Source organism: Schistocerca cancellata, chromosome 1 (genome assembly GCF_023864275.1).
Source record: "Schistocerca cancellata isolate TAMUIC-IGC-003103 chromosome 1, iqSchCanc2.1, whole genome shotgun sequence".
Taxonomy (NCBI): Eukaryota; Metazoa; Arthropoda; class Insecta; order Orthoptera; family Acrididae; genus Schistocerca; species Schistocerca cancellata.
Window position 1 is genome coordinate 1068051349 of NC_064626.1, and position 20549 is coordinate 1068071897.

At 46.0% G+C, this 20549-nt stretch overlaps 2 non-coding genes across 2 annotated transcripts; both read left to right on the plus strand.

Annotated features, from left to right (window-relative positions):
- Positions 1-8578: 8578 nt before the first annotated feature.
- Positions 8579-8653, plus strand: Trnat-ugu (transfer RNA threonine (anticodon UGU)). Its single transcript has one exon. It is a non-coding gene; the product is annotated as a tRNA-Thr (tRNA).
- Positions 8654-9331: 678 nt separating this feature from the next.
- On the plus strand, positions 9332-9406 carry Trnat-ugu (transfer RNA threonine (anticodon UGU)). Its single transcript has one exon. It is a non-coding gene; the product is annotated as a tRNA-Thr (tRNA).
- Positions 9407-20549: the final 11143 nt, after the last annotated feature.

Consider the following 20549-nt stretch of genomic DNA (forward strand, 5'->3'; position numbering starts at 1 on the left):
GACCCGACCTGGTACGGCTCCCACACTGATGAGCAATACTCAAGTATAGGTCGAACGAGTGTTTTGTAAGCCACCTCCTTTGTTGATGGACTACATTTCCTAAGGACTCTCCCAATGAATCTCAACCTGGTACCCGCCTTACCAACAGTTAACTTTATATGATCATTCCACTTCAAATCGTTCCGCACGCACACTCCCAGATATTTTACAGAAGTAACTGCTACCAGTGTTTGTTCCGCTACCATATATTCATACAATAAAGGATCCTTCTTTCTATGTATTCGCAATACATTAGATTTGTCTATGTTAAGGGTCAGTTGCCACTCCCTGCACCAAGTGTCTATCCGCTGCAGATCTTCCTGCATTTCGCTGCAATTTTCTAATGCTGCAACTTCTCTGTATACTACTGCATCATCCGGGAAAAGCCGCATGGAACTTCCGACACTATCTATTGGGTCATTTATATATATTGTGAAAAGCAATGGTCCCATAACACTCCCCTGTGGCACGCCAGAGGCTACTTTAACGTCTGTAGACGTCTCTCCATTGAGAACAACATGCTGTGTTCTGTTTGCTAAAAACTCTTCAATCCAGCCACACAGCTGGTCTGATATTCCCTAGGCTCTTACTTTGTTTATCAGGTGACAGTGCGGAACTGTATCGAACGCCTTCCGGAAGTCAAGGAACAAGAGTCTTGTTACACACTGAATCAAAGGCGCTCTAAATGAGTTTGTACATTCATCCAGCCTTTGATACTAGAAACGAGGCTTAGATGCATGCGAACAGATTTCCTTGAACTTGCTAAATTTTCTCTCTTGCTGGAATATGATAAAAACTGATTCAGATGACCTGAAGAACATCATCGACCAGTTGCACGCCCTCAAAAGTCTGAAAATGCGTTTACTTTCTAACAGTTCGATTAAGATTTTCTAACGGTGCAAAAAGGTGCCTCTCTATTTCTCTCTCCCTCTCCGTCTTTGTAGTTGTGTGCGTGTGTGTGTGTGTGTGTGTGTGTGTGTGTGTGTGTGTGTGTGTGTGTGTGTGTGTGAGTGAGTGCAGTTTTATGTACGCATGTGTTTACACTCTGCCTCGCCTAATTAATGTCACAAAGATAACAGTAAACCACGCAAATAGCTGTTCGCTGGAGCATTTATTTGACGTGAGATCACGGGAGACAGTGAAACAGCACGCGTAGCACTCAGCAAGGCGGCGTTCCGGTATAGCGCAAAACATGTTGTCTGAAGCAACAGCGATCAAATCTCGCTAGGGACATCCCCGCGAATAATGTTTTCTCCGTTCACGTACTCCCGCTAAGGAGAACGTAGGAAAATTCTAATTTTCATCGTGGGCGCAAGTAACTTAGTGCTAACTGTTTTGTTTAAGATTATTATGAGCTGTAAGGACATTCCACAACTGTAGAAGCGTACGGTAATTATGCAGCAACTCTAGATGCAATTTTATTTACTGCAATGCACCGATTCAGCTCATAGGTATTACCGGGTTTCTGCGAATAATTATACGGTTAATGACTGGAGCTTTTGTGGCCACATACAGTAGTACGATTTTTGCGGTGGCTGTGTTGTTCAGAAGTACGATGCTACATTCTTTCGGACATGCATGCATATACACTCCTGGAAATTGAAAAAAGAACACATTGACACCGGTGTGTCAGACCCACCATACTTGCTCCGGACACTGCGAGAGGGCTGTACAAGCAATGATCACACGCACGGCACAGCGGACACACCAGGAACCGCGGTGTTGGCCGTCGAATGGCGCTAGCTGCGCAGCATTTGTGCACCGCCGCCGTCAGTGTCAGCCAGTTTGCCGTGGCATACGGAGCTCCATCGCAGTCTTTAACACTGGTAGCATGCCGCGACAGCGTGGACGTGAACCGTATGTGCAGTTGACGGACTTTGAGCGAGGGCGTATAGTGGGCATGCGGGAGGCCGGGTGGACGTACCGCCGAATTGCTCAACACGTGGGGCGTGAGGTCTCCACAGTACATCGATGTTGTCGCCAGTGGTCGGCAGGAGGTGCACGTGCCCGTCGACCTGGGACCGGACCGCAGCGACGCACGGATGCACGCCAAGACCGTAGGATCCTACGCAGTGCCGTAGGGGACCGCACCGCCACTTCCCAGCAAATTAGGGACACTGTTGCTCCTGGGGTATCGGCGAGGACCATTCGCAACCGTCTGCATGAAGCTGGGCTACGGTCCCGCACACCGTTAGGCCGTCTTCCGCTCACGCCCCAACATCGTGCAGCCCGCCTCCAGTGGTGTCGCGACAGGCGTGAATGGAGGGACGAATGGAGACGTGTCGTCTTCAGCGATGAGAGTCGCTTCTGCCTTGGTGCCAATGATGGTCGTATGCGTGTTTGGCGCCGTGCAGGTGAGCGCCACAATCAGGACTGCATACGACCGAGGCACACAGGGCCAACACCCGGCATCATGGTGTGGGGAGCGATCTCCTACACTGGCCGTACACCACTGGTGATCGTCGAGGGGACACTGAATAGTGCACGGTACATCCAAACCGTCAACGCACCCATCGTTCTACCATTCCTAGACCGGCAAGGGAACTTGCTGTTCCAACAGGACAATGCACGTCCGCATGTATCCCGTGCCACCCAACGTGCTCTATAAGGTGTAAGTCAACTACCATGGCCAGCAAGATCTCCGGATCTGTCCCCCATTGAGCATGTTTGGGACTGGATGAAGCGTCGTCTCACGCGGTCTGCACGTCCAGCACGAACGCTGGTCCAACTGAGGCGCCAGGTGGAAATGGCATGGCAAGCCGTTCCACAGGACTACATCCAGCATCTCTACGATCGTCTCCATGGGAGAATAGCAGCCTGCATTGCTGCGAAAGGTGGATATACACTGTACTAGTGCCGACATTGTGCATGCTCTGTTGCCTGTGTCTATGTGCCTGTGGTTCTGTCAGTGTGATCATGTGGTGTATCTGACCCCAGGAATGTGTCAATAAAGTTTCCCCTTCCTGGGACAATGAATTCACGGTGTTCTTATTTCAATTTCCAGGAGTGTATGTCCGAAGGAACACTTCTGAACGACGTAGGCACTGCAATATCGTATTTATTCGCCAACAACCGGTAACTGACTTTCAAGCAAAATGTCTCCCCTGTACGGGAGTACATATAATGGATGTAGAGTACAGGTTGTAGACGCATGGTTGGCGGCACATGGAAATTACGGTCTAGCCGTGAGTCATGTTCAGACAGCCTAATGGTAAGGCGACCGCTCGAGGTAAGCGACAAACCTGGGGTTGGAGGCCCGGTCAGGCACAAATTTTCATTGTTGTCATTCCCTTATACAGCCGATAATTTCATATTGGCAACTGCGAATACATTTCATCTACATACAGTTGTTTCTGACGTATGTAATAACGAAAATATTTGCTAGTAAATGATGTTAAATTTGCAACAAACACTGTGAACCCACGGCCATATGTCACTACACATCTCAAAAGTAATTATTCGAGAGGGTAACTGGTTCTTGGGCTGGACATCATTAAAAGAGAGGCGTTTTTCGTTGTGACGTAATCGTCTCACGAAATTCCAATCACCAACTTTCTTCTCCGAATGCAAAAAGATTTTGTTAACACCGACCTTCATAGGGAGAAACGACCACCACGATAAATAAGGGAAATCAGAGCTCGTACGGAAAGATATTGCATGGGGGCTTTCTTAATTATTAATGAAAATATTTTTTAGTAGCTGTTAGTCCGATTACGCAAGTCTCGTAAACGGCTGGCCCTGACTAGTTTTAGTACGCAATCTGACTGCTTAGAATGACAACAAAGAATGTAAGAAAATTTTCGTTAACACAGTTAATTAATTAAGTCCCCAGCAACTATAAAACCTACGAAGCCAACATAGCACAAGTGTAGCTGTTCTGTGTGTGGAAGTATGACTCAACGTACACATCTGGCACGGTTCTTCTTCAACAAGACAAGAAATTTTAAATACCATTTATACTGAAGTGATAAAAGAAAATTAGAAATACTATAATTGTGCAAGAAAACCAAAATTACACTCTAATACAAGAACACACGCCAGGTGCTTTGTTGACTGAACCTGTACTGACATACTTTTCAGGACACTCCAATAATAAAACAACATAATACTTATTACCTTCATATATATTGACGAAAAGCACTCAGATCATTACAATATCTCCATTGGAATAACATCTGCTATCTCTCCCATCAAATAACTGCATAAAACATGGGACAACACTCTCCACTACCACATCTCACTCTGACTTCACGACAAGCAGTGTCCACCACAACTTCTCGGCAAGCACTGCCTGTCGCTGCGTCTCAATAATCACTGCCAGTGGAGGCGGCGGAACAATACTCTCTGGCGCGATTTTTGGCGCTGTGGCTCAGTGTAGCCACCTTTCAATATAGGTGTTCGTTCTTTCCGCGCGCTGTACGAGATTGGAATACTAGAGAATTGTGAAGGTGGTTCGATGAACCGTCTGCCAGGAACTTAAATGTGATTTCAGAGTGTCCGTGTGGATGTAAATAGATGACGTAAGTTCAAATTTCGCGCCAGTCGCATAAGAGTGGCGCTAGTAGCGCCACTATGAGGACGGAAATCAGGTTTGCTTTAAACACAAGATGTAACGGTCGTGAGCCTTAGCTACCTTTGAAAGACAACGAAGACGCCATCATCAGCACCTCACTGAGTTTGAAAGAGATCGTGTAATAGGGCTACGAGAAGCTGGATGTTCCTTCCGAGATACTGCAGAAACACTTGGCCGTAATGTAACCACTGTACACGATTGCTGGTAGCGGTGGTCACGAGAATATACGGTCGCGATCAGACCGGGCTCCGGACGGCCACTAACGAGGGGGAAGACGATAGTGTTCGGTGTATGGCTTTGGCGCATCGTGCTGCATACGCCGGAGCAGTTTGAACAGCAGTTGGCGCCACACTGACGCCACGAACTGTTACAAATCGGACACCTCAAAGACAACTCCGAGCCAGACGCCCTGTAGCGTGCGTTCGACTGAGCCCGAACCAAACTTCACCAGCAGCGTGAAGCGAGAGCTCATCGGAGGATGGGGTGGAGATTTGCTGCGTTTTCTGATGAAAGCTGGTTCTGCCTAGGTGGCAGCGATCGACGTGTTCTGAGCGCCTGCAACCAAACTGTCTGCGTGCTGGTCACACTGGACCTTCATCTGGAGTTACGGTCTGGGGTGCGATTGCGTATGACATCAGGAGCACCCTACATCTACATCTACATCTACATTTATACTCCGCAAGCCACCCAACGGTGTGTGGCGGAGGGCACTTTACGTGCCACTGTCATTATCTCCCTTTCCTGTTCCAGTCGCGTATGGTTCGCGGGAAGAACGACTGTCTGAAAGCCTCTGTGCGCGCTCTAATCTCTCTAATTTTACATTCGTGATCTCCTCGGGAGGTATAAGTAGGGGGAAGCAATATATTCGATACCTCATCCAGAAACGCACCCTCTCGAAACCTGGCGAGCAAGCTACACCGCGATGCAGAGCGCCTCTCTTGCAGAGTCTGCCACTTGAGTTTGTTAAACATCTCCGTAACGCTATCACGGTTACCAAATAACCCTGTGACGAAACGCGCCGCTCTTCTTTGGATCTTCTCTATCTCCTCCGTCAACCCGATCTGGTACGAATCCCACACTGATGAGCAATACTCAAGTATAGGTCGAACGAGTGTTTTGTAAGCCACCTCCTTTGTTGATGGACTACATTTTCTAAGGACTCTCCCAATGAATCTCAACCTGGTACCCGCCTTACCAACAATTAATTTTATATGGTCATTCCACTTCAAATCGTTCCGCACGCATACTCCCAGATATTTTACAGAAGTAACTGCTACCAGTGTTTGTTCCGCTATCATATAATCATACAATAATGGATCCTTCTTTCTATGTATTCGCAATACATTACATTTGTCTATGTTAAGGGTCAGTTGCCACTCCCTGCACCAAGTGCCTATCCGCTGCAGATCTTCCTACATTTCGCTACAATTTTCTAATGCTGCAACTTCTCTGTATACTACAGCATCATCCGCGAAAAGCCGCATGGAACTTCCGACACTATCTACTAGGTCATCCCATAACACTCCCCTGTGGCACGCCAGAGGTTACTTTAATGTCTGTAGAGGTCTCTCCGTTGATAACAACATGCTGTGTTCTGTTTGCTAAAAACTCTTCAATCCAGCCACACAGCTGGTCTGATATTCCGTAGGCTCTTACTTTGTTTATCAGGCGACAGTGCCTGACCCTCGTGGTTATCCTGCGCCCCTCGCCTGCAAATTTGTACGGCAGTCTGGTGTTTCGACCTGTTGTGCTGCCATTCATGAACAGCGTTCAAAGGGGCTGTTTTCCTTCTCGATAAGGCTCGTCCGCATTCCGTCCGTGCACGGTTGCTGAGTGGTTGTCGCCACTGTAGCTCAGCGTGTTCGGTCAGACAGCCGATAGCCCTCTGTAATAAAAAATCTGAGTACAGGAAACTACGATCAACTTGAACGAATGTCCTGTGACTTCCGTCGAGACTAAACGCAACGAACGATACCGAACAAAATGAAAAAAAAGGGGGGTCAGCGCGACAGAATGTCAACCCTAAGGTATATATGACGGTAGTATCTGTTCCCGAAAGAACAGTTACCGTGGATGACCATGCAGCTTTGCTAGAAATGAAATGATAATTAAATGGACACCCTAGCTGCAAACAGGCGTTGATGTACTTCATTGGGGACATGTTGAAAATGTGTGCCCCGACCGGGACTCGAACCCGAGATCTCCTGCTTACATGGCAGACGCTCTATCCAGCTGAACCACCGCGGTCACAGAGGATAGTGCGTCTGCATGTTCATCCACGGTAACTGTTCTTTCGGGAACAGATACTACCGTCATATATACACTCCTGGAAATTGAAATAAGAACACCGTGAATTCATTGTCCCAGGAAGGGGAAACTTTATTGACACATTCCTGGGGTCAGATACATCACATGATCACACTGACAGAACCACAGGCACATAGACACAGGCAACAGAGCATGCACAATGTCGGCACTAGTACAGTGTATATCCACCTTTCGCAGCAATGCAGGCTGCTATTCTCCCATGGAGACGATCGTAGAGATGCTGGATGTAGTCCTGTGGAACGGCTTGCCATGCCATTTCCACCTGGCGCCTCAGTTGGACCAGCGTTCGTGCTGGACGTGCAGACCGCGTGAGACGACGCTTCATCCAGTCCCAAACATGCTCAATGGGGGACAGATCCGGAGATCTTGCTGGCCAGGGTAGTTGACTTACACCTTCTAGAGCACGTTGGGTGGCACGGGATACATGCGGACGTGCATTGTCCTGTTGGAACAGCAAGTTCCCTTGCCGGTCTAGGAATGGTAGAACGATGGGTTCGATGACGGTTTGGATGTACCGTGCACTATTCAGTGTCCCCTCGACGATCACCAGTGGTGTACGGCCAGTGTAGGAGATCGCTCCCCACACCATGATGCCGGGTGTTGGCCCTGTGTGCCTCGGTCGTATGCAGTCCTGATTGTGGCGCTCACCTGCACGGCGCCAAACACGCATACGACCATCATTGGCACCAAGGCAGAAGCGACTCTCATCGCTGAAGACGACACGTCTCCATTCGTCCCTCCATTCACGCCTGTCGCGACACCACTGGAGGCGGGCTGCACGATGTTGGGGCGTGAGCGGAAGACGGCCTAACGGTGTGCGGGACCGTAGCCCAGCTTCATGGAGACGGTTGCGAATGGTCCTCGCCGATACCCCAGGAGCAACAGTGTCCCTAATTTGCTGGGAAGTGGCGGTGCGGTCCCCTACGGCACTGCGTAGGATCCTACGGTCTTGGCGTGCATCCGTGCGTCGCTGCGGTCCGGTCCCAGGTCGACGGGCACGTGCACCTTCCGCCGACCACTGGCGACAACATCGATGTACTGTGGAGACCTCACGCCCCACGTGTTGAGCAATTCGGCGGTACGTCCACCCGGCCTCCCGCATGCCCACTACACGCCCTCGCTCAAAGACCGTCAACTGCACATACGGTTCACGTCCACGCTGTCGCAGCATGTTACCAGTGTTAAAGACTGCGATGGAGCTCCGTATGCCACGGCAAACTGTCTGACACTGACGGCGGCGGGGCACAAATGCTGCGCAGCTAGCGCCATTCGACGGCCAACACGGCGGTTCCTGGTGTGTCCGCTGTGCCGTGCGTGTGATCATTGCTTGTACAGCCCTCTCGCAGTGTCCGGAGCAAGTATGGTGGGTCTGACACACCGGTGTAAATGTGTTCTTTTTTCCATTTCCAGGAGTGTAGTTAAAAATATGGCTTCCCGGCCATTGACCTCCTTGTGCGAACGCACACGCTATGCCCGAACTCGTACGGGACTTGATAGATTAATCTGCCACGAGTAATGAGTATAATGGGCAAACATCTGTTAGGCGCACTACGAATGTAGTGGTGTGGACATGTTGGGAATGTGGATCTCACGGGGAGCGTGCAAGGGATAAGTCCCTGCAGAAGCACTATCCTCTGTGCCCGCGGTGGCTCAGATGGATAGAGCGTCTGCCATGTAAGCAGGAGATCTCGGGTTCGAGTCCCGGTCGGGGCACACATTTTGAACATGTCCCCAATGTAGTACATCAACGCCTGTTTGCAGCTAGGGTGTCCATTTAATTATCATTTCATTTCTAACAAAGCTGCATGGTCATCCACGGTAACTGTTCTTTCGGGAACAGATACTACCGTCATATATAGTTAAAAATTAACTAATGAGGAAGTATTGAATAGGATTGGGGAGAAGAGAAGTTTGTGGCACAACTTGACCAGAAGAAGGGATCGGTTGGTAGGACATGTTCTGAGGCATCAAGGGATCACCAATTTAGTATTGCAGGGCAGCGTGGAGGGTAAAAATCGTAGGGGGAGACCAAGAGATGAATACTCTAAGCAGATTCAGAAGGATGTAGGTTGCAGTAGGTACTGGGAGATGAAGAAGCTTGCACAGGATAGAGTAGCATGGAGAGCTGTATCAAACCAGTCTCACGACTGAAGACAACAACAACAACATAGTTAAAAATATGGCTTCCCTGCCATTGACCATCTTGTGCGAACGCACACGCTATGTCCGAACTCGTACGGGACTTGGTAGATTAATCTGCCACGAGTAATGAGTATGATGGGCAAACATCTATTAGGCGCACTACGAATGTAGTGGTGTGGACATGTTGGGAATGTGGATCTCACGGGGAGCGTGCAAGGGATAAGTCCCTGCAGACGCACTATCCTCTGTGCCCGCGGTGGCTCAGATGGATAGAGCGTCTGCCATGTAAGCAGGAGATCCCGGGTTCGAGTCCCGGTCGGAGCACACATTTTCAACATGTCCCCAATGAAGTACATCAACGCCTGTTTGCAGCTAGGGTGTCCATTTAATTATCATTTCATATCAGTCCTAAGGGCCCGGGTTCGATTCCCGGCTGGGTCGGAGATTTTATCTTCTCAGAGACTGGGTGTTGTGTTGTCCTGCTCAGTTGTTGACTAAAACTGCCTGACACTGTACTTGATCCACCTCCACGGGGCGGGACACGGGCAACGGCACATCAATAACTCAAGATCGTATATGTATCAGATCAGTACGTGGAGCTTTGATGGGTCTATGTTCATTACTATGTGGATTTTCCCTTGTTGTTGATCTTGAGTTACTGATATGACGGCTAAGAGACCAACTGCAGTATTACAGCCCGCTTTTTTATACAGGCAGCGGGCTTATTTGGCAAGCAGCAAGTGAAAAAAAGTGTCCTAAACATCATCATTTCATTCCCATCGACGGGCAAGTCGCCGAAGTGGCGTCAAATTGAAATACTTGCACCCGGCGAACGGTCTACCAGACGGAAGGCCCTAGTCACACAACATTTACATTTTATTTATCCACATACCGCTGTTGAAACCCAATATACTCTACAGTTTGACGCCCACTCTGTCACTAGACCCGTCTCACATCGGGCACATATGGGACATAACGGACGACAACTCCTGCGTCGTCCACAAACACGTTAACTCTCCCTGTATTGACCGACCTACTGCAACAGACATCCATCTCACAAATTGACATCCGCCACCAGTACAACACCATTCACGCACGTTTGCATGCTTGCGTTCACCATTCTGGAGGTTACACTGGTTATTAACCTACCGCGTTTGCATTGGCTTATCTCGCGCTTATCACAACCTTGATCTTGTAATGTTAATCGTTTAAATTTGTTATCTAGACAAACGTATTCCCTAAATTTCATTATGCACTCCGTCTTCAGGCCACAAGTGGCCCGTCGGGACCATCCGACCGCCGTTCCATCCTCAGATGAGGAACTGGATAGGAGGGGCGTGCGGTCAGCACACCGCTCGCCACGCCGTTGCGATGGTTTTCTTTGACCGGAGCCGCTACTATGCGGTCGAGTAGCTCCTCAATTGGCATCACGAGGCTGAGTGCACCCCGGAAAACGGCAACAGCGCATGCCAGCCCAGATGGTCACCCATCCAAGTGCTGGCCACGCCCAACAGCGCTGACGTGAACCGGTGTATCCACTGCGGCAATGCCGTTGCACCTAAATTTCATTATTCTACATGAATAATTTTTTGGCGCTGCAATTTTTTTCCATCGGCGTGGTTAATGGAGCGTTTTGAAATAAAGCGCTGGCTACTGAGAAAACTGTTCTGTTTTCAAGAAACTTTAATGTAATTGAAACAGCGAAATATTCCTTTCCTAACGCCATTGACTGATAGCTACTTGAGATGTTTTAATTTATACTATCTGATAAAAAGTATCCGGAAACCTGTTACTGGATATTTATATGGGACGTGTCAACCGTTCGCCAAGGGCGCTGCTTGCAACACTTCCTATAAGGTTTCAGAATGTCTGCGGAGAAATGTTAGCCCATGCTCCATCAAGAGTCGAAACCAGAGCAAATAGTGATGTAAACTATAGACTTGAGCGAAGTCACGTTCTAACACATTTCAAAGGTGTTCCATTGGCTTCACATCGGGAATCTAGGCGACCCAGGAATGTCACTCTGCACAAACCATTGCCTCAAAGGTGCTGCCTTACGACAGGGTGCGTTGTCATTCTGATACAGTCATCATCCCTGAACTGTTCATCTGCTGTACGCAGTACAGAGTGCTGTAAAATACCATATCCTTCTGCAATTAGCGCTTTCTTAAACGCAATAAGGGGAACGCACCATAAAGAGGGAAAGTATCCCATAACGGAATACCCTTCGTACCTCACTTTTGACGTTAGAGGTGATTGGAGGTAACGATTTCCAGGCATTTGCCAAACCCAAACGCTTCATCACTCCAAATTATTCGTTTCCACTCATTTACCGTCTTGTGGCGTTGCTCTTTATACCACCCCAAGCGCCGCTTAGCATTGGCCACATAAATGTATGGCTTATGACGAACTCCTCCCTCAACCATTGTATCCCATTCTTTTCAACTCCCTACGCACCGTCATTGTGCTAGCTAGGCTGCGACTCGCGACTGAAACCTTCCGCTGATTTCATGCGATTTTTACAACCATCCTCCGCAGTGGTCAGTGGTCCCTTGTCCGCCAGTACACGAAGTCTGTCTGGTTTTTATTTAGCTATGGTTGTTGCTTTGCCTTGCCACTTCACAACCAAATCACCTACAGTCGACGTGAGCAGCTTTAGAACGGTTGAAATCTCCCTGGTGGATTTGTTACGCAGGTGACATACAAAGAGTAGCCCTTCTTCGAAGTCGTTTTGTTCTCCTCGCCTATCCATTCCTGTTACTCTTCCTTTACTGACAGCGTTACATTCTCTACCTCATTTTATACTGGTGGTTCGTCTTTTAATATTTTTTTTTCCTCTCGTGCACACGCAACATAAAATTCATACAATGTTTAAGTAATGCTCAAAAATGTGTCCTGTCACAGTGAAGCCAAATTTAATTTTTTTTTGTGGGATCAAAAATTTTAAAAAAAATCTCTCACACCGGCCTGATTTAGCTTCACTGATCAGGATAGTAAAAACATGCGTATGTTAAGGGAATTTTCATTCACAAAGCAGGCTTATCACATTCACACAATTCAATTCTGTTCTATCCTGATTAAATTGAGCTTAACTTAAATTCCATAAGGCAGTGAAGCGATTTCGAAGTCTCGTTGCGACGAAAATTGTCAGTCGATCTCCTGGAAACATTTGTAATAATTATTAACTTTCGGTGATCACATGGGGAAGACCGGAGATCTGCTGGTAAGACCTTGTTAGCCTATTTATTTGAAGTAACTGGATATCTTGAGCATACAAAACGGCAGGTTCGTCCAGTGTAAATCAAACGTTCCCCACTGATCCCGTGCAACACAGCGTAGTAAGCAGACACTGTCAAAAATAATCAGTTAAATAATACGCGAACACTCTTACTTTAGTTTAGTTCATGTATTAAATTCCTTCTCATACAGAATCTCATCAAGATGGCGACTAGCTCAACAATACATACATATACATCCTCCTTCTTTCACGACTAATCGGTAAGAATTCCTTCATTCTTTTCCTAAGAGAAAACATAGATAGCAGAGGAGCTATTCCATGGAGTAAATGGACGCTCCAAGGAATAATTGGGCTTGAAACTACTTTGCATTGATAATCGGTAAGATAAGAAGAGATATTTCGAGATATGTGCTGAGTTATATAATTTATAAAATTTCTGAAAATATCGCGGAGAGACCGCTGCAAGAGACATTACAGTCTCTCGTGACATCCAGCAGTCAATCCCGCATTACATAGGGGTTTCGGATATTTTTCCTCAGATAGTGTATACTAAATACTAAATAACATGACCAACTTCTTACTCAATTCTATTCAAATGGTTCAAATGGCTCTGAGCACTATGGGACTTAACATCTGAGGTCATCAGTCTCCTAGAACTTAGAACTACTTAAACCTAACTAACCTAAGGACACCACACACATCCATGTCCGAGGCAGGATTCGAATCTGCGACCGTAGCGATTGCGCGGTTCCAGAGTGTAGCGCCTAGAACCGCTCGGTCACAGCGGCCGCCTCAATTGTGTTATTTGTGCATTTTTTATAATATCGATTTTCGAAGCAGTAAGTTTATAATCAGCGTCACAGTTACAATCGCCACCAAAACTGGTATGAGCTTTATATTTATAACCACTTCGAAAATCCTGCCTTAAATTTCTATTACAATGACACTCATACCACTAGTGTGGTATGAACACAGCATTCATATCACTCCCGGTTACAGTATCGACGCCAAAACGTGATACAATCATACTAACATGCACTTGTGCATATTCGATGGGCAACTGGTGAGATCCGTGGCTGTTTTGTTGTACCATGTAACACGTAACTGCTAAGATGCTTCGATGAAGTTCATGCTCATACCCACTACAGTAAGCCAAGACTCTATTCCATAAATGAAATCCCTCTCCTAAAGCCAGAAAGATGATGTTCACATTATTGATAATAGCAATCTTACCGACTTGGGAAAGACGGATAAGCTGAATCAGCTGTATGAAGATAAACTTGTAGGATCAGAAACATAGAGTAACTGCAGGAATAAACTAAACTGAAGAGAAACTTGTGAATTGATCTAACCCTGCAGTGACTGATTAGTGTGCAATAAGTCACACTGACTGTACAAGAAAGCAGTGAAATTCTTTTCGGAGGTGATACCTTGATGTGTTCCGACCGATAACGTATCCTCAAAGAAAAAAAAAATGAAATTCCCGTATTCATGTGATTACAAGGTGAAGCCTAACTCCCCCGACAAAATATTGGAGGCTGTTCGGGGATATTTTCTGAGTAACTGGTCATATATCAGCTTGTAGTTCATCGGTGTCAGCGATCACGGCGAAGAATTGCTGTAAATATGGCTACATCCAAACACACACACATTCGGTTTCACAGGTTTTACTTCCATAAACGTCAGACCCCACGCCCTTCACTAAATTAGTTATGACCAGTCGAGACGAAATTACGCAGTTAAGTCTCATTTATCAGGTATGCACTGACTGGACCTTCTAATTTCACGACAATAGTTACCGTGCAGTATAACCTAACCAACCAACAACAGTCTCGCTCAGATGAACAATACACGTCGCACTTTTAAATTAAAGTTAATCAGCACTCATTGTTAATTTCCTACTTCACTATCCGCCTTCTTATTAACTACAACACACCATTGCACAATTACGTTATTACGGTTCAGATTGACATGGGTTCCACACTCGGAATCTAGACACTATCTCACTTTCATATTCAAGTTAATCGGCATATGTTATTAACAGTTCTGATTCACAGTCATATTTCATATTAAGTTAAACGCATTAATGTACAATGACACGGGTTCCAAGCTCGAAATCTCGGAACAGACTGACTTAAAATGGCTTTAGGCTCAGTGCTCACATAGCTTTGCAAAAATGGTTACTAAAGTTTTGGCATTATGAAATACATAATTTCGATAATATACAATTAGAATTTTACATCTGAAATTAAGTGAATAGTGCACAAAAGTTGGTTTTGTTCTGAACTTTGTGTTACAATAAAAGTCTCGACTGAAATAAGCCTTCTCGATGATTAAAACTGCAAAAATAGCTAAATAAACAATACCATAAATAAACGTGTCAATTACGTGGAAACTAATAGAGTGCGGATGTTCCTACCATCCTTTTTTAAATTAGCTTCATGAATACTTTAAGGGTTATTATTGGTCGTTTTCCAAACTTTATCAGTACTATAGTAATTACAGCTGTTTACATGTCAGCGATGTGACTGGGTTATGATATAATTACTGTTAGTTAACTGAACTTAGCTTTAGAATAACTTGTTACTTGAAATGGTTCAAATTAATTAGGAAATTATTCTGAGTAACGTAATTTAGCAAACTTGGGACTGGTCTTATTCGCCGGCCGTTGTGGCCTAGCGGTTACAGGAGCTTCAGTCCGGAACCGCGCGACCGCTACGGTCGCAGGTTCCAATCCTGCCTCAGGCACGGATGTGCGTGATGTCCTTAGGTTATTTAGTTTTAAGTAGTTCTAAGTTCTAGGGGAGTGATGACATCAGATGTTAAGTCCCATAGTGCTCAGAGCCATTTGAACCATTTGGTCTTATACTTGGAATCACAGAATTACAGCTTTATCTTTTGCATATCTGTCACTAACACTAATGATAATGTCCGCCCCCGGTAGCTGAGTGCCGGCACGGTAGCTCAGCGTGTTCGGTCAGAGGGCTTAGCGACCCTCTGTAATAAAAACAAACTGAGTAAACGGATCAACGAACAACCTGAACAAGTATCATCGGACGTCCGCCACGAACAAATTGAACGAACGGTATAGAACAAACTGAAATAAAAAAAAGATTGGTCAGCGCGACAGAATGTCAATCCTAAAGGCCCGGGTTCGATCCCGGCTAGGTCGGAGATTTTATCTGCTCAGGGACTGGGTGTTGTGTTGTCCTAATCATCATCATTTCATCCCCATCCAGATCGAAAAACTTGCACCCAGTGAGCGGTCTACCCGACGGGAGGCCCTAGTACCACGAATTTTTTTTTTTACTTAAGATAATTAAAGGCGCAAAAAAGTCATTTAAGGAGGGAAATAACAAAACAAGATGGGAACGGGTCCCAGATTGCTGTGCTACATACTCTTGTAAAAGGGACCCATGTTCTCCGGTGGCTTGTTGCAGAGTAATAATGGAATTGTGATTTATTTTGTTTGTTGCCACTATTACATTTGTTCCTGTGAAAATACCTTCAAACCATTAAGGCCTGTAAACTGCAGTTACCAAAATATGCAATATAAAACACAGAGTAATGTAACAGCCCTCAGATACAAAGGTACTGTGGTGTTTTTGACGTCGCTACGAGAACAGCTCAGTATCGCTCCGTTGCGTCGCTATTCCACTGCATCCAATGAACTTATGCATGAAGTACATATCGGCCAATTCTCATCGTTAACGTACAATTAACACTGCAACAAAAATAAACCCGAGACGTGAGCGGAGCTTTGTTGAATGCAAGTTCAGGGACGAAGAATAAAGCGGCCATTACTGCTGTCAGCAACAAGTAGGCCTACAGCGGGCGAACAGAACAAGTTTGTTAAACAAGACACAGAACGCACATCGTCTACACTTGCTCTGTTGTCTATTTTCGGGTCAGTACCGTTCTGAGTTAAATGGAGGATAAGAAATCTCACGAAACGCGGTTTCGCTGTCGTGAGCCAACTGAGAACGCGGATACTATATACGAAAATGCTCAGGAAATATTTCCGAACAATCTCCAAAGTTTTGTCGATGGAGTTCGAGTTCAACCTGAAGCCATCGTTGCTCGTCTGCAAGAATTATAAAAATCAAATATCAGAGACTGATAAACCATAATAACGATGGCATTTCAGAAGAACGAACAGACAAGAATACTGCCCGTAAATGTACTTTTCTGGCGGGTTCCTGTGCTGGACAGATCTCGGTAATTCCAACGTCAACCAATCAGTGTCAAGTTATTGGCAACAGTGTTTTCCGCTGCACGCCGTACCGTAGTCTGTCCTTCACGGTTGAAACTTTAGCTTTGTGCCCGCATAAAAGGAGGACAGCTGACGGCTGCTTGTGGTTTCCATTTTGTATCAGCGTAACAAAAGGACAAAGACAAATGAAGGTTCAGACGGATTCGTAATCGAAGACCGGAACACTTCTCGATTCAGGGACACTGAAATTTGAAAGTGCCGTTGGGCTCACCAATTGAGAATAGACAACGAAACCCTTAAATTTATAGGTAACGTAAGATGCCGCACTACCACAATTATGACGCTGTTAGACGTGAATGTGTTTTAAAATCATAGCTTTGAAAAATATAATCTTGAGGAATCCGCCTCGATCAAATTACAATTTTTTTCCCCTCTGTTTAGCTATGCATGTTTCAGTGATGCGACACTATCATCTTTGGGTTTCATTTTTTTTTCTTAATTGCACATTTGGTAGTTCATAACGCTGTCTTGTACAGGGTAGATAGTAATTTTACATGGTTTCATCTGCAACTTTGTTATTGGCGCTAATGATTTTCACAGCTCTATGGACTGTGACAAAAATGTGGAAACACTAAAAACATGACACATTACTACCACTACATTTACTGCAGAAACATCGTTGGCATTCAAAATAACTTCCAGTCATTCTGGAATGGATAAACACAGGTACTGTACAGTTTTCAAGGGAATCTTATGTCATGGGTAGCGTTTACATAACCTTCTCTCCAAAGTAGACCGCAAATGCTTAATATACACCTCAAAAATGTTTTGCATCACCTCGGTTCCTACACACCTCAAAAAAAGTTTTGCATCACCTCGGTTCCGAGAGTTCCGGAACCTGTACAGAATGTTGGAATAGAGGTCAACATAAACATCATTTCCTTCCTTATTATTGCTCATGAAAACCACGCATGTCGTTATCCTGAAGGAAGTCATTCTCAAGAGCCGCATGAAGGGGGGGGGGGGGACAGAAATTGTCGTCCATGAAGACGAATGCCTAGCCAAAATGCTGCCGATATGGTTGCACCATCGGTCGGAGGATAGCATTCACGTATCATACAGCCGTTACGACGCCTTCCATGACCACCAGCGGCGTACGTCAGCCCCACATAATGCCACCCAAACACAGCAGGGAACCTCCACCTTGCTGCACTCGCTGGACAGTGTGTCTAAGGCGTTCAGCCTGACCGGGTTGCCTCCAAACACGTCTCCGACGATTGTCCGGTTGAAGGCACATGCGACACTCATCGGTGAAGAGAACGTGATGTCGGTTCTGAGCGGTTCATTCTGCATGTTGTTTGGCCCATCTGTACCGCGCTCCGTGGTGTCGTGGTTGCAAAGATGTACCTCGCCATGGACGGTTCAAATGGCTCTGAGCACGATGGGACTTAACATCTGATGTCATCACTCCCCTAGAACTTAGAACTACTTAAATCTAACTAACGTAAGGACATCACACACATCCATGCCCGAGGCCGGATTCGACCCTTCGACCGTAGCGGTCGCGCGGTTCCAGACTGAAGCGCCTAGAACCGCTCGGCCACTCCGGCCGGCCATGGACGTCGGGAGTGAAGTTGTGCATCAAGCAGCCTATTGCGCACAATTTGAGTCGTAACACGACGTCCTGTGGCTGCACGAAAAGTGTTATTCAACATGGTGGCGTTGCTGTCAGGGTTCCTCCGAGCCATAATCCGTAGGCAGCGGTCAGCCAATGCAGTAGTAGCCCTTGGGCGGCCTGAGCGAGGCATGTCATCGACAGTTCCTGTCTCTCTTTATCTCCTCCATGCCCGAACAACATCGCTTTGTCACTCCGAGACGCCGGGACACTTCCCTTGTTTAGAGTTCTTCCTGGCACAAAGTAACAATGTGGACGCGATCGAACCGCGGTGTTGACCATCTAGGCATGGTTGAACTACAGATAACACGAGCCGAGTACCTCCTTCCTGGTGGAATGACTGGAACTGATCGATTCTCGTACTCCCTTCGTCTAATAGGCACTGCTCATGCATGGTTGTTTACATCTTTGTGCAGGTTTAGTGACATCTCTGAACACTCAAAGGGACAGTGTCTGTGATACAGTACCCACAGTCAATTTCTGTTTTCAGGAGTACTAGGAACCGGGGTAATGCAAAACTTCTTTTGATGCGTGTATGTCGGTACTGTCCGCAAAATGTGTTGCGAATAGAGTTTCTAGCAAAGAAGTAACAAATTAAAATGTCATGCCTGACGGTGCAGTTTTACTGGATGAACGGCGTAAATATAGTAAGCGATGAACTTTTTCCTTTCATCACTGTGGTGGAAGTGTCAGCGAGAAACTGTTTCGTAAATGTTTGGAATGATATGTAAAGTTTGAGGCAAGTTACTAAATGTTCTCAGTCTCAAATACTGGATGAGTATAGTCCTAAGTAGTTTTCAAGCTGTGAGTTGGTCATGAAAACCAGACATGTCGTTATCCTGAACGAAATCATTCACAAGAGGCGCATGATGGGGGCACAAATTGTTGTCCATGAAGACGAATGCCTCGCCAATATGCTGCCGATATGGTTGCACTATCGGTCGGAGGATGGCATTCACGTGTCCTTGACCACCAGCGCCCTATGTCGGCCCCACATAATGCCACCCTAAAACAGCAGGGAACCTGCACCTTGCTCCACTCGCTGGACAGTGTGTCTAAGGTGTTCAGCCTGACCGGGTTGCCTCAAAACACGTCTCCGACGATTGCCTGGTTGAAGGCATATGCCACACTCATCGGTGAAGAGAACATAATGCTAATTCTGAGTGGTCCATTCGGCATGTTGGGCCCATCTGTAGCACGCTGCGTGGAGTCGTGGTTACAAAGATGGACCTCGCCATGGACGTCGGGAGTGACGTTGTGCATCATGCAGCCTATTGCGCACAGCTTGAGTCGTAGCAGGACGTCCTATGGCTGCACGAAAAGCATTATTCAACATGGTGGCGTTGCTGTCAGGGTTCCTCCGAGCCATAATCCGTAGGTAGCGGTCGTCCACTGCAGTAGTAGCGCTTGGGCAGCCTGAGCGAGTCATGTAAATCGACAGTTCCTGTCTCTCTTTATCTCAGGTAGCCGGCCTCGCTCCCTATATTTTACCCCTGCCAACCTCAGAATTTGAAAGAGAGTATTACAGTCGACATTGCCAAAAAATTTCTCTAACTCTACAAATGCTAGAAACGTAGGTTTGCTTTTCCTTAATCTATCTTCTAATACAAGTCGTAGGGTGAGTATTGCGTCACGTGTTCCAACATTTCTACGGAATCCAAACTGATCTTCCCCGAGGTCGGCTTCTACCAGTTTCTCCATTCGTCTGTAAAGAATTCATGTTAGTATTTTGCAGCCGTGACATATTAAACTGATAGTTCAGTAATTTTCACACCTGTCAACACCTGCTTTCTTTATAACTTCGAAAACTGCGGTAAACAGGAAGTGGTAGTAAAAACTCCATATATGGGAAGAAGGAGAAGATTTGACGCCAAAATTGCGGCTTTAAGAGCACAGAAATTATGTAACATGAAAAACGGCTAAGAAATTTCCTGTGATGCATAATTTTACATCACACAATAAAGAGACGACTTAGCGACTTTTATTAACCACACACATTCATTATGATTCCACTTCCGTAAAGAATTGCACTCACGCCACCTTCTGTCGCAACATGAATGAAACTGATAGGGAATGTAAAAGTCAGCTGCTGTTTTTTTTTACCAAGTAGTATTAAAGAGATGTTAATAATAATCAGTGTTTTTGCTGATATTTAAATCCCATTGAAACAAGCGTTAGACAGAATATTTCTATTCTTCTCTGTCGTTAATGTTCTTTTGTCACTCTAGTCATGTAGTTATAGCTGATACAAATTGACACTTAACTTACATCTACCTTATTTCCTTTTTTAATGGTGTGCTTTTAAATTAAGATTTACAATAGGGAACTTCTGCTGACGCAA